At 35.8% G+C, this 13,792-nt stretch overlaps 1 long non-coding RNA gene and 1 other non-coding gene across 2 annotated transcripts; both read right to left on the reverse strand.

Moving 5' to 3' along the window:
* Nucleotides 1-3,158: 3,158 nt before the first annotated feature.
* On the reverse strand, nucleotides 3,159-6,965 carry LOC132623772 (uncharacterized). The gene is made up of 2 exons (XR_009576420.1): nucleotides 6,241-6,965; nucleotides 3,159-3,549 (listed from the first exon to the last, which is right to left on the reverse strand). It is a non-coding gene; the product is annotated as an uncharacterized LOC132623772 (long non-coding RNA).
* A 4,939-nt stretch (nucleotides 6,966-11,904) lies between these two features.
* TRNAQ-CUG (transfer RNA glutamine (anticodon CUG)) lies at nucleotides 11,905-11,976 on the reverse strand. Its single transcript has one exon. It is a non-coding gene; the product is annotated as a tRNA-Gln (tRNA).
* Between the last annotated feature and the right edge of the window lie 1,816 nt (nucleotides 11,977-13,792).

A 13,792-nucleotide genomic window follows, 5' to 3' on the forward strand; every position in this document is an offset into this window, starting at 1 on the left:
AAACCCAAGAGGATCAAACTCAACAGAAACATTATTGTCCTTAGTGAATTTACGTACGGAAATAAGGTTTTTGATGAGTTTTGGAGCATGCAAGACATTTCGGAGACGTAATTGAGGATTAGGTGGGGGTAGGGATGCATGACCATAGCCTCAAATTGGAATAGTGCTACCATTACCAACAATGATTCCAGAATTATTGCTCAAATTAAAATAAGACGTGAGAGTACCTGAGTTGGCAGTTGTTATAGCCCGTACTTCATACGTACAAATGATTTGAAGAAGCCGTGGAATGTTGCGGGCAAGATCGTTTCCAAAACTATTTTAATGCGCAAGTGGGTTATGAAAGTTAATTAGGAATATCGTTGATATGGAATATTGAGAAACACTAAGGGCGAAGAGGAAAATTCACAAAATGGCCCGTGGTAATATCATGGAAGTCTAAGGGTAAAATGGTAATTTCACAAGTGTTCAAGAAAGTTCATGAAAAATCCCAAGTTGGCCGTGTGGCATGTGTTGCATATGTCCACATTTCTATTAATTAGTGGGGGCCTAATTATAACTTATAAGGACATATGGACCAAAGCTTACAAAGGAAGACACTTAGTCTTCTTTATTCATTTTTAAGAAAATTCAAGAAAATGGAAGAATTCTCTAAGAAAATAAAAAAAGGAGCATGTGGCCATTTCATAAGTGAAGGGAGCAAAGTGTAAATATAGATGGAATAAGGTGTACAAAAGAAGACACTTGGTCTTCTTTGACCAAGTGAGGAAATTTAAGAAAAGAAAAGAAAAATCAAGAAAAAAGAGGAAAACTCTAGAAGAAAAAGGAAAGGGATAGGTGCCAAAATTTTCTTAATTGATGGAAAGGTGGTGGAAGGCATGTATATATATATATATATATATATATATATATATATATATATATATATATATATATATAAGGGTCATCTTTTAATTGAAGGAAAGAGGAAAGAAAGACACAAAAACAAAAAAAAACAAAAAAAAACAAAAGAGAGAGAGGGGTGGAGGTTTCGGCCATGGCTAGCAAAATCTAGCCATGGAAAATTGATAAGGAAAAATTATTTCCTCCTAATATTCTAGCTCATTTGGAGGTCCTCTACAACATGGAGTGATTGTTGGAGGAGGTAGAACACTTGTGGTGTAAGATGGGAACCTTATGCCAAGAGAGAAGTTGAAGAAAAAAAGGTAAGATTTCATCTCTTTTGTGTGTTGTGGATGGTTCATATATGTTGTAGGTTGAAGGAATGAATGAACTAAGTGAAAATATGTGAGTTGTATGTTGGCCGAATATATGTGTGATGTTGGATTGAAATGATGAATTAATGTTATTTAGTAATTTGATTGTCGAGTTGTGGATGATAGTTGTAGCCAAGTATTATGTTGCATGAGTTGGTCGTATGTGTGCTTTGTGTGCATGAGAAGAACGAGTTGATTTTATGTAGTATGTTATTGTTGTGGAAATGTCTAGAGATGGATGAAAATGCATGAAAATATGTAAGAAGTGGTTATGGTCAATTAATAGGTGTTTTGGTAAGTTAACGAAAATTGATGTTATTTGACATTCTAGTTGTCGCCGTTACGGATTATGTGATGAAGAATGAAGGTTGTTGTTGGAGTTAGCATACACGAATTATGATGATATACATCGTTGCTGTTGAATTGGAAGGTTTCGGGTAAAGTAATATGTTGATTGTGTTGTTGAAAGTTATGTGAATTGAATTGAATAGAATTGGATATTGAAATGTTGCTAGGAAAATTGTTGGTATTGTTGATCGTTTGGCCGGGTTGAATTCCCGGATTGTTGTTGGTTAAAATTGGCTAAGTTGAAGTTTTGGAGATGGTGTATTTATAGGGGAAGTGCTGCCGAAATTTCGGTAGACAAATGTTACCTTAAGATTCCACTTCTAAATGTTCTAATCAAGGTTTGGTAAATGTGACCAAATTGTAGATTTTGGCGGATTTGCAACTTGAATTTGGAGTAGCATGAGGAGCGGAAAAAGGTATGTAAGGTTTTATCCTTTCTTCTTTGGCATGTCTTAGACATACTAGGTTGGATATGAACCTCGGGGACAACTCTATTCTCCGGAATCCGCACCTAAAGTTTCCCCTTTTTCATTCAGTAGAATTGAATTAGAAAGGGTGCGAAATGCTGGAAAAACCTCCTAAACATCTAGAACTTGCATAAATATGACCCGACTACCTTAAAACTCTCACAAGTGATGTCATGAAAGGTTGTCACACCCCATTTTAACCCGGGTTAAAGTTAAATTAGAAGTACGACATATTAGAGATTCCTATTTTTGTTTGTTATTAAAGAGTCGCCACCTAATTATTTACGGTGAATTAGGACACCTAAAGTTTATTAAAGTTATGTTTAAAGTTAACTCTGTTTAAGGTCTGCGAAACTTAAGATTCTAGGTAAGGGTTCAATTAGTCTAAAGGGAAGGTATTAGGCACCCTTTAAGACCCATTAACAATGGTTAACCGACCGGACTTATAATTAATTAGACTAGGTGTAAATATAGTATTATAGAAAAGAAAGTAGCTTTGTAAGTATGGCTAAAGTTATAGATAAGCATGTAAAAAATGCTATTTGTAAAAATAGAACTTATAAATAATAATTTGTATAAAGGAATACTCATTATGCTATTTTAAAATACAACTTATAAATGTTGTTAAAATTTTAAATGAAAGTGTAATAGTATTGTTTAAAATAATACTTGTAGAAAACACAATAATTTGTATAAAGAGTTTAGTTAAAATAAACTAAAAGAAACATAATATGTAATGTTTATATGTATTCGGAGAAAAGTGAGCTATGCCGACTCACAAATTCAAAGAGTTATTGTAAGATTAATGTTGAATAAATATTAAAGGCTTCATATAAAGACTAGTAGTTTAATATATATATATATATATATATATATATATATATATATATATTGTGCTAAGGTTGTTAAAAACAATTATGTATTTCAAGTGTTGGAAAGGAATTAAAGTGGGAAAGTTATCCGTTGAAACTAATTTGCCTTTTATTTTTTAGAAAAGCTAAGTTAGTGTAAAATTTGGGGCGTTTTAAAACTTCCAGAATAGTAAGTATAATTTATGGTTCCTTTAGTCAAAAATATATAGTCATGATACTTTGAAAATCAATTATTCTAAAAGATAAATATTATGGATAATAAATAATTTCGACATAAACTAATGAAGCTCTTTGAATTAACTACCCATTATTTAAACTAAACTTCACTAATTTGCTAAAGTTCATCTAAATTAAAAAAACAAAAAAATGTTAGTCATACTGTGCAAGTCAAATATACAAAAAAAAAAGGGAATAGAGTAGAGAAAATAGATGGGCCTAGCCCATTTAAAGGCTTGTGGCGTTAGGTTCTTTGCTATATGGGCATGGCCCAAGAATTTTTTTTTTTGTATGTTGCGGGTTGAGGATGACTCGAGATGAAGATTTCGTTGGGTTTTGGCCCAACACCGAATGCGGCAGATGATGAGTCCCAAATTAGGACTCCATTTTCTCCGATGTATACATGTAAAGAAAAGGGTAAATATTAGCATAAATTTCAAAGAAGACACAGCAACAAAATGAAGCATCAATACAACAGCTTTTAGAAAGGATTAAGCCAAGTAAACTTAGTAGAACGTTTCAACTAATAATTAATGCTCAAATGGTTCACTATTTTAGTGATTATTCCCCCCTAGAACCGTACCAGCCAAGCATTCCAAGATTTAGAGGCATATAAGTCCAAAATGGCTACTAAGCAGCAATAGAGAAAGACTCAAAGTGCAATAAAAGAGCAATTGTATTCAAGCCCAAAACTGCAGTAGAAACATGTTTAATTCGCAGCAACAACAGTTTAACATGCTTAACATGCAGCAGCAGTTTCGTTTAATCCGCGTCAACATGTTCGTACAAGGAAGAACCTATAAACATATACATGACTAAGTACCTAAGACCCGCACAGTCAGTTATTTAATTGTCAAGAAATTTGGCAAGTGGTGCATGCTAATTTTCATGGCACATACAAAAAGAGGCGAGAAATGAGAAGCAACAGAAAATTTGTGGGAAACATCGTCCATGGAATCAGCGTTTGGAGTACTGAATTTTCTTTACAACACCGATATTGAAGATATCTATTCCAATAGGCATATAATGGTATTAGTACAACGGATATTACAACTGGAAATCACCCATGGTACAAATTTCATATTGCTCCTTTTACTAACCTCATTAATCACTAACGAATATTACGACAGAAGCATCTACACTCTATGAATGAAGCATGAAGCAACGAATGACGATGATGAGGCAAGAAGAAGATAATATTTGTTCAATGTGCAAGAGCTTCCAAAGTTGACTCAAGGCTCGCAGGCATGCTAAGGAACACGCAACAAAACTGATTTTGGCAAACACAAAGGCATTCAAGGATATTTGCAAATTCGGACCATTTCTAAAATGTGGTAAAGAACAGAGAGAGAGAAAAAAAAAACAGAGCAAAACTGAAGAGGGCAGGTTCCAGAGAAAAAAAAGGAAGGCATGAATCCTTTACAAGGTTTCATCCCATAATACTGTGCATTCAAATAAACATTCTCTCAATCCCTTAAGTTAGTCATAGTCAGCTAAATAACAAATTGGCATCGAACATTATGGCTACAATCCTTCTAATGCAATAACAGTCTACAAAAAGCACCTTAAGGATATTTTGGATTCGAAACTCAGTTTACAAGAAAGGATTTCTTAGTTGAAGATAAAAAAGCTGAAAGTTCAGAGCTCAGGCATTATAAACAGATAAAGCCTGCCTTTTACATTTTCAAATTAACCAGACGAAAGATTAACCAATAAATTAAAATGAATTTCTTCTTTTAAGCCAATCTTTAGCACTTCGTTAATAAACCAAGACCGAGAAACTCGAACAAAGATCTTACAATCACCATTTCTGAGTAGAAACAAAATTTTATTTCTGAGTTTAGTAAATCCAAATTCGAATCGTTCTATCGAACTGAACCCATACAGCAAACATTAAGACCATTCAGGGAATCAACTAAACACAGAGAACGTAATATTCAAAATATTTTGATACTCTAGCCTTAAAGATATTATTGAGACTGAACAAATGCAAAATTTAAGATTTCACATATAGCGGAAACAACCTATTAGTAGGTTAAAGGGGCCAGCCTCATAGTTTTGGATAAAGCCACTAAGAAGGGAGCATTTGAAGGTCCTGGTCAGTTTGGAGATGTGCCATTTAATCTCCACTGGGCATGGCCTTGGGTCTAGGACAACATAAAAAAACATACTTCGACTAGATCAAACCAAACAAACACAATGATACTTAATCGTAAAATGACTCATTGTATTAAACTGACTTAAGCAGGCATGGCAGTTTCAATACTAAGCAAAACAGAGGAGTCTTTCTCCTTCGACTACAGTCCCAGTTTCAGCAACCAAATCAAAAGTAAGGCATATCATCTTTATTAAGACAAATCAAGCCAAACATGGTGTAGTCCTTCAACAAATGAAACAAGAGACCTATGCTAACATAGCACCTAATGGCAGCCAACCATACAACAGCCAATGATGGATAGGAACCAAGACATGCAAGCACGCTTAGCTAAATAAGATCAATATATTTAGATTTAAATGGCAGGGCTTCGACCATGTGGAACTAACTAGATCATTGTATGTAGTAAATTGTATTGAACTTGTGTTAGATTATCTGTTGTAACAAATCACAGTAGTTCCTTTCACAACAAGGAAAACACAAAAAGATTCTGATGCCGTAACTGAGTTTTTGTGCACATCAAAACGAGATTATTTTCGTTAATGATTTCTGTTACAGACAATACCCGTTGATAACGAGATAATAAACAGATGCAGATTTTGCATTCTAATAACAATTAAAGAAAACATGAGACTAAAATAAAGAAACAGGCTGACCGACACAGATTCTTAAACCAAGAATTGATATGCTAACCCCGTATCTTAACACAACATCACTGAATTGGATTTAACCAACACAAACTAGACATCGCCAAATGATTATGAGTCTTAGAATAATTGAAAGATGTCGGCATATCGTCAAGGCCAAACAACACATTTCCATACAAGCTAAAATGTAATATCCTAAAACATGGTTTCTAACAAGTCAAACAAGCGTTATCATTATATATTTCAGGAATTAGAAAATGCAATGGTCTCAGATGTTACCTTTTGTTGGTACAGTGAAATGGGGCGTGAAGCCGCGGATCTACACTCGACTCCAAAGTAAAAGCCGAATAGAAAACCAACAAAACCTTTATGTGCTTCAAATGAATACGCCGAGATATAGTAATCGAAAGTATAGATTTCAGACAGGGTTCTAGCGGCTAAAAAAAAAACTCGAAACAAAACGAAATCTACACAAAATCCCAACTTTAAAGTAGTAATGAAAAAATGTGTTCTTTTTTTTTTTTTTGATGGATCGAACCAGACCCTAACAAAACAGAGTGTAGGGATTCCCTTTTCGTTTCTCGATCTTACCCCGTTTCTTGCTCGTTCCAAAATCCCCCCTAATTTTATATACCCAACTTCGAAATAATAACAGAGCAAACAGAATAAATATTTGGAATTTTCAAATTGATGTCAAGAAAACCCTGGGATCTTTCGGGTCCCCCCCCTTTTCAACCACTCAAGAACAACAATTTATAGGGTTTAAGAGAAGGGAAAGAGGAGCGTAGGAGAGAGGGGAACGTGGGACAGAGTGGGATGGAGAGACAGAGGCGTGGGGGACAAAGGTGAGTGGAGAGGAACGTGGGCGGAGAAGGAGGAGGGAAAGGGGGTGAGTGGGAGCGGCGTGAGGCGGCGAGTGGAAGGGAGCGGAGTGAGATGGGAAAGGAGAGTGGGAGGCGGAAAGAAGGAGGGAAAAGGAAAGGAAAGAGTGAAGGGGGAAACCCTTTAGGGTTTTCCCTTAATTTGAGTGAAAATGGGCCGGACCCCGTCCATTTGTGGACTGGGTCAAATTTTGGACTGAGTATTGAAAGAAATGTCTAGAATTAAAAACATAGCCTGGTCTAAAAAATTGAGATAAAAAATATGGTTTAGTCTAAAAGATATTAGGAGTTAATCGGACTTTGATTTGGGGTCCGGTAAGTCAAAATACGGATCGAGTGTAAGAAATAGTTTGGCTTCTAAATTTGAATAAGAGACTCATTTTGATTAACGATGTACTAAGGGTGCCAGAATATCACCTAATACGGAAATATGTAATTATAAAAAGACCCGGGTAAAAATTATATGATGTCGCAAATGACCGTGCAATAATATTTAATAACAAACGCTATCATTTAAATGTGCGAAATAAATGTGATGTGTGTGCGGAAGTTGGTAGAAACGTTGAGAAATGCAAATTTCAATAATACTGAATAATAGTAGCAAATAAATAGCGGTAGTAATACTGCTAAATAACAATGATAATGGTAATAATGATAATGTTGATGATAATGGTGATAAAAAAATAATAGTAGATATAATAATAATGGTAAATAACAAACATTGATAATAAAAAATGATAATAATTAATAATAATAATAATAATAAAGATGATAGCAATTAATAAATAAAAAATAATAACGATAAATAACAATTAATGATAAAATAATGATAATAATTAATAATAAAATAACGATGATAATGATGATAAATAATTGATAACAAAAAATAACGCTGATAATAATGATTAGTAATTAATAATAATAATAATAATAATAATAATAATAATAATAATAATAATAATAATAATGATAATAATAAACTGCAGAAGAATAAATAAAACGTGGGTGTTAATAAAAGACTAATAATTATAGTAAAACTTAAATGCATATTTTTTAATTTCTCGAAATACCAGAAGTATAAATAGGTATTTCGGAGGAGATGCGGGACAAAATTAGGTGTCAACAGTATATAGAAAGTAAGGATTTACAAAGTGTTGTCTTGTAATTAATTTAACGATTCTAAAACCCGAAAGTGAAATGACGATGAACATTTAAAATTTGTGATAAATTAATACTTGTAATGTTAAAAAGTAGCGAATATAAATAGCAGTGAAAAATAAAGTATCTAGCTCGTCAATAAATTTAGACGTCCGAATGAATAGAATTAACTAAAGGAGGGACAAAATTGGGTGTCAACAAAGGTAATGTACGTAAATTTGGTACGCCGCCTCATTTGACCCGAGGTGGGCCCATTGTTCCCGGATTTTCTTATCGCTCCGTTATCAAGTGACAAGTACTGCAACTATTCTAATGAGAATATTTCTATGATGATAATGATAACGATGATGTAAGGAAGAGAATATGTCTATGATAAGTATGACAAGAATGATTCCATGACTAAGAGTCTTGAGCTAAGGATTCAATATGAGTATGAAAGTAACAAACTAGTTCTTGACCTTAAATCCTAATCCTTAGTTATGACACTATCTTCTAAAGATTCCAAAGCAGATGAATTGATTCTATGACATCCATGACTTCATTCTATGTTTCTTTCAACGCTATTCTCCGTTGATAGTCTCGCCTTAAAATACTCGTTCCTTCAAGGTGAGACAAAGCGATCACGATTGTTCCATAATGTAATCGGAGGTCACCGACCTTACGTTACTCCGATGGATACATGATTTTCATTGGGCTCTTCTGTATGCTTATATGACATAAGTATATGAGATATGAATATGTACATGGGGTGGGGGAAGGGATACATGGGGAAATGGGAAGGGAAACATGTTTCATTGCCACCTGGTCAGCTGGCGTTATCATCCCGGACGCAGGATATATGGGCGAGCCGACGTATTTCGGCGCTATGTGGGCGAGCCGACATTGTTCGGTGCTATGATATGACATGACATGATATGATATGATATGACATGATATGATATGATATGACATGATATGATATGATATGATATGATATGATATGATATGATATGATATGATATGATATGATATGATATGACATGATATGATATGACACGACATGATATGACGTGACCAGATAAAGCATGCATGGCATCCGCCCTCAGGGGCACTCATATGTTCAGGTTACTCTTTGTCCCATGATATGCTCAGATAGAAGTACACCGTGCCTATATGGTTGGGCAGTTTACATGTGAATATTTATATGTCGTTTCAAAAAGGGAAAGTTAGCTTACATGATATCTGCCTTAAGAGGCAAACAGAGGTACAAGTTATGTTCTTACCATATACTATTCTCTATGTCTTCTACCATGATCTTATGTTATTACTCTTGCCTTACATACTCAGTACATTGTTCGTACTGACCCCTCTTTTTCGGGGGCTGCGTTCATGCCGCGCAGGTACACCCAGACGAGTTGAAGCTAGCATAGGAGATGCTCCAGCGGGGTTGGTAGGCTCCACTTGTTCTGGAGTGCTGCCGAGTCAGAGTATATGAGCCACGATGTTTTTGTTCGATGTTAGAGACTTTGCAGACAGAGTCGTGGGTATAGAGTGTCAGCTTTGTAGACGATTTCGCCAGCCAATATGTTATTATGTTTCCTGTCACGAGTCCCACATGATGATAGACTGTACTTATGAAAAGAAGAAAAAAAATTAGAGCTTACTATGTATTCTATTCTTGATTGATACAAGAGTTTATTTATGTAATAAGAGTTAGCGGGTTCGCTCGGCTCCAGATATGGGGTCGGGTGCCCATCACACCCTAGTAAGGTCGGGGTGTGACAGCAGTCATGTGGGAAGTCGCTCCGGTGTCTATGTACCAATTATCATCCGGTTGATGCATGGACAGAGTGTGCATGGCTGCCTCCACGTCTGTCGGAGTGTACCCAGAATAGGTCGGATCATGCATGGAATAGGCCTGCTGAGGTCGTGGACCCGCACCGAGAATGCCGCTGCCGGGCCGCGGTGTGGTGGGACGCTGCTGCCACTGTCTTGTCAGATACGGGCAGGGGGGCATTGGCCACTGCTGGGGCGGCCAGGCAGGCCAGTAGTAGCCCCCTGCCGGTGGCTGTCCCGTCAGCCACTGGCCGTTGTTGGTCTGTCCGCCACCGCCGCGGCCGGATTTCCCGCGGTTGTTGTTGTTGTTCCCCTTTCCCTTGTTCCTGTTAGAATTCCTGCCACGATTATTATCACGACAGTTAGTTGAATTATTGTTACCGCCAGGTGGCGGGGAGAGAGTATCATTATCAACAAGTAGAGCCGCGGGACTGGAATCGCGGGCACGTTCCTTGGCAGCTGCGTCTTCGAGCTTGAGTCTGGAGCACACTTCAAAGAAAGAGGGCAGCACATCCTTCTGCTAGATGGTGGTGACAAAGTGTGCATATGTCTCGGGTAAGCCTGCAAGGAGGCGTAAGACCAAACGTTGGTCGGACACTGGCGACCCCACGTTGGCAAGCTGGTCCGCAAGAGACTTGAGCCTATTATAATAGGTCATAACCGATCCGAAGTCAGCCATTTTTGTGGTGGTGAATTCAGTTTCAAGGTACGCTGCCCTTGAGTGCTTGTTATCTTGGAAAAGTTGAGCAACTCGATTCCAAGTCTTCTCTACAACATCATCCGCCACGAGAATAGAGGTAAGAATATCATGGGATACGGTGGCGTATATCCATTGAAGGACCACCGCATCTAGTCGTTTCCAGAGCGGAAGGTTAGCCGCCTTTGTTGCGTTGTACGCGGTGAGTTCAGTGGTGTCAGTTGGTGGTATGATGTGTTCAAGTACGGAGTGGACACAGGCTAGAACTTTGAATAGTGTCGCCCATTCGTGATAATGGCCGGTTTCCATGTCTAGAGTGATTGGGATTAAAGATTTCACATTCGTGACGCTTAAAGCAGAATGGAAATTTTTGGTGTCAGCCATTGAAGAGAGAAAAGGGAGGAGGAAGGGGTGGCGGCTACGGCTAGGGTTAGGAGAGAAGAGGGAGGTGGACGGCTAGGGTGTAGGAAGCTAGGGTTTTTAGGAGAAACCTAGTCTGATACCATGTAGGAAATCAATCCGTGATTTGTATTGATGTATGAAAGTCATTATATACAAAGTAGGTATCTCCCTATCAGAATGATACTAGGCTAAATTATAGGACCTAATTCCTATACATAAGGAAGAGAATATTTACAATATTTACATAGACTATTACATAGTCTATCAAGCACAGACAAGACAATCAAGATAATCAAGATTTATGATGGGATGATGCATTCCATGTTGTTTGGAGAAACTGATGAAACTGTTGAAGTTGTTCGTAGTCATATATTGGCATGTCTGAATGACAGATGCCTAGCTGAATTGTTCTATGAAATTTGAACACCATCATTTCTAGTTCCATTTTCAGTTGATTATTGTGTCATTTCTTCCGTCAAACGTGCATACTTCAGAAACTCAAGATTAGATCTTTGTTTATTGAATCAATTGACAACTTATTTGTTTGTGGATTAATATATTGTTGAGTGATGCTGGAAAGTATGGCTGTTTGTGCTAGTGTTAGTTTGTAAATGCGAGCAATTAAATTATGTTTAATTACAATATCAACTACATTTTGCTGTAGTAGTGGCTTTGGTATGTCATGAAAGCGTCAATAGTTTGTGTAGGATTATGGCCATTATGTATGAAGCAATTAATTCTATTTCCATGTTAATGCTAGACATCAATTACTATATCTTATACTGCTGCTTTTTTTTTTTTTTTGGGGGGGGGGGGGGGGGGGGGGTAGTAAATTATATACTGCTGCTTTTGTATAGAGAAAGAAAAATGGATTATAAGTCTTTGAAAAGATAGCTTCTGCTTCCTCTAGTGTTTTCCTTATAGCTACACGATTAAGTCTTTAGTTAGTTCTGTGCAGAACACAAAGTTAAAAAATTTAGAAAAAAGGAAAGGTCCCGCCGAGATTTGAACTCGGGTTACTGGATTCAGAGTCCAATGTCCTGACCACTAGACCACGGGACCATTTGTGATGAGAGTGCAGAAGAATTATATTTGGATGGAAAATTCATGTCATGCCATTTAGGGGCGAATGGGAACGGCCAGGCAGGGGCGGGGCGGATTTGATTTAACCGGCAAAAAATTCAACCCGCCCCGCATGGAATTCTTTTATTTTATTATTTTGCTAAAAATTCAACCAATATTAAGTTAAAATGCTGGTGAGATGTGTCTTGCATAATTTTTTTGACTACCGTACGTGTTTTTTTTCTCATCAAACTTTTTCTAAATGACTACTAAAATATCCAAGTGACTTATTTGTACAAGTTTTAAATTGGAATGCATATGGTGTTTTTTTCATTGCATATCTAATCTCTTAAGTTTCAGTCTTAGTCATTTTTATCTATTTATCACTTTAACAGATACATATTGAGACCTTCAAGTTTGCCTAATCGAATCACTCTGATTTTATCCAAGTAATAGAAATTCAACAATTAAAATTTTATAAATGAATTGTGAAGTTTATCATCAGAAGAAATTACTACAATTATTGTTTTACTTGATAGGCATAAATTATTTTACAGATTCGAATTAAAATTATAACTTATTAGTTTAAATTGTAAAGCTTATGTGTTCACCTTGACGGGTAAATATCTCAAAAGGTCATTAAATTTTGAGAAACTATGTAGTAAAGTTATTAAACTTTGCTATATATCAATAAAATCACTCAACTTTGGCCTATTATCTCATAAAATAACTCAATTACATATGTCATTAAAAAATCTGACACGACAATATTAATTAATTATTTTGTGTCATGTAGACATGGGCCCCACAAAAAGATAAAATAAATCTATATTTTTATACCCACACCCACTCACCAACCCTTCATCCAAATCCACAATAAAATAAAATAAATCCATATTTTTAGATGGGTGAATTCATAATTTAAACTTCGTAAATTATAAAATGAGAAAGTGAATTTTGAAATATATAAATATGTATTTATTAAACTTGTTTTTTCACAAACATATAAATCAACGTTCAAAGCATTGGATTTTTATCGAACTTGCAAGTCCTTGATTAAATCCGATTGTGTCTATGAGTCAACATTTGTTATAATCAGTGGGGCTAATAACTCTTTGTTTTAGATGAAACAACAACTTATTTTGATTAAGAGCCCGTTTGGATTGGCTTATAAGTTGGCTTATAAGCTGTTTTCAGCTTTTTTGAGTGTTTGGCTGGCCAGCTTAAAGTCATTTTATGCTTAAAATAAGCTCAAAAAAATAATTGGACCCATTTGACTTAGTTTATCTAAAGCAGCTTATAAGCTGAAAACAGCTTATAAGCCAAAAAAAATAAGTTGGACTACCCCAACTTATTTTTTTCAGCTTATAAGCTGCAAACAGCTTTAAGCCGTAAGCCAATCCAAACGGGCTCTAAATACATTGCATGTATTCCCAATACTTCAAAGCCATATCGTCACTATTTTGCATCCTCTCCTCTTGGTTTTTGGCGGACTAGCTATGTGCAATTTTAAGTTGTTTTTTTTTTCTCTCTTTTCATGTTTATCGGTTTCACTATTAACGAATTTTATTGGTGTTAAAATTAATGTAGATTAATTATGAAGCTCTCACCATCAAGACCTATATATATATTTGTTCAATTTTGTACTGACATTATGTCTTAGTTACACAGATGATTTGCTATACCATAATATAGATTATTGTCGTGCCCTTACAAACTTCAAGCACTAAAATAGTTTAAAATTATTTTAATTTCAATGAATCAGCTGTGATTAGTGCTCTTCTTTTTTTGTTTCAAAATTGTTATGTGTTGCTTA

The sequence above is a fragment of the Lycium barbarum genome, chromosome 12, assembly GCF_019175385.1.
Source record: "Lycium barbarum isolate Lr01 chromosome 12, ASM1917538v2, whole genome shotgun sequence".
Classification (NCBI taxonomy): domain Eukaryota; kingdom Viridiplantae; phylum Streptophyta; class Magnoliopsida; order Solanales; family Solanaceae; genus Lycium; species Lycium barbarum.